Source organism: Cicer arietinum, chromosome 5 (assembly GCF_000331145.2).
Source record: "Cicer arietinum cultivar CDC Frontier isolate Library 1 chromosome 5, Cicar.CDCFrontier_v2.0, whole genome shotgun sequence".
Taxonomy (NCBI): Eukaryota; Viridiplantae; Streptophyta; class Magnoliopsida; order Fabales; family Fabaceae; genus Cicer; species Cicer arietinum.
Window position 1 is genome coordinate 20,089,407 of NC_021164.2, and position 1,942 is coordinate 20,091,348.

Genomic DNA, 1,942 nt, shown 5'->3' on the forward strand with positions numbered 1-1,942 from the left:
AGAGTATCACATAATCATGAACATGTCACATTAATCCAAAATTTCCATCAAACCTAACAACTTGAAATCACAATAGCAGACAACAAAATCCTTTTTAAAGTACAAATACATATGTTTAATATTAAGTGCAAATGTACCCGATGTCAATATCAAAGCGGTAATTCCCAAAAATAAAATACGTTAAAAAATAACGTTAACAAAAAGGTAGATAATAAAAGTCTTCAAGATAAGACGACTTCCTACACTTCGAGAGTGTTAGTCTTCACTTGTAGCTTGCATCTTGTCTGTGTCCATCGCAAACGCCAAACATAAATAACGAGGGGTGAGTATCGAAATTATGTAACTGTATAAGATAAACGAGGGGAACACACAATTAGTCAAATCAACATAAACAGGAGAAACACTCAAGATCATAATATCAAAGGTTAATCTAAATCAATTACAATAGAGTAGTCGCAAGGATGAAATGATATGCATGTCCTATACTCTATACTTCTTCATCATTTGGTGCCATTCTACTCTGAAGTACTTGGTTAGGAGGCCTGATACCATGTCACTACAAGAGTGGAAAGACAATTCATGAATGGCCAAGTCCTCATAGATCCCCTCAACTCAACCTGAGACATATATACGCGACGATCGGGGTACTCTTGTGTTGCACGGTAGCTCCCGGCCTTAGGAAATAACCCACTAATCCACTTAGGAATTCCCCATTAGATGTACCCCCAAGGTATATCAGTCTTACCTTACAGTTCGACTGTAGCCCTCCACGATCAGGCTCATTCAGTTGTACTTCCCTGAATCACTAGGTTTGTCAGACCCTCCCTATATGATGACAAAATAATCCTAACTCCAAAATCTACAAAACACATCTTAGACTTACTCGATCATCACAACTCAATATGTTTCAAATTGACTTCACAATATTCATCATTATATGTATATCAGTCACTCACAATAAAATCCCAATATTTGGTTTACACTACTCACAATACACAGTCCAGTTTCATCAATCACATAAAAAGGAATCAAATAGGTGGCACATTCATGTAGTATCAGAATTTCAATCAAGTAACAAGAACACTCAAACACATATCATTCATACAATAACAATTAGTATAATGTTTCATAAAATCAAATAACATACAATCTTAATATAAATTAATTCACACCAATTCTATAAGTTTCTAAATTATATTTTATTCCTCGCTATTACCATTCATATATTATTAGATTAATTATTATTACTCAATAGAGCTCAACCGTACGTGGTAGGCCTCAGATGAATCTCTAGGAATTACGACATTCCCGTTCAACACACGTTATTTTATACTCATAAAGTTGAATCTCCTCTCATCCCTTACTTCAATTGTATATTTCACCAAATGAATTTGATCTACTAGTTTGTCGCGTCTTCATCGACCGTCGTCTCTAACAATTCGTCAAGGTAATAGAACCATACAACCAAATGAAATTAAAATAATTTATTTACTAAAATAAATAGGTAAAATTATACTACTTGTAATACACCTAAAAATATTTTAATATTGCGGATATCTATATATAATTATATTAACATAAAATGTGTATCTTAGTTGATTTTTTTTTTAAAACAATTAGAATGTTCAATTATATAACATATTTTCAGCGTTATTTCTTTGTTTTTCTTCTTCTCGGAATTACGGTTCTTGAGAATGGGATGCTCAGAGACTAATGCGGCAACACACACACACACATATATATATATATATAATAGTAATACTAGGTTTAGTTGTCTGGCCTTGTTGTCAAGAATAGGTAATTCCACTTAGCCATATTCCTTTCTTATCAGTATTCTATTATTATTATTATTATTATTATTATTATTATTATTATTATTATTATTATTATTATTATTATTATTATTATTATTATTATTATTATTATTATTATTATTATTATT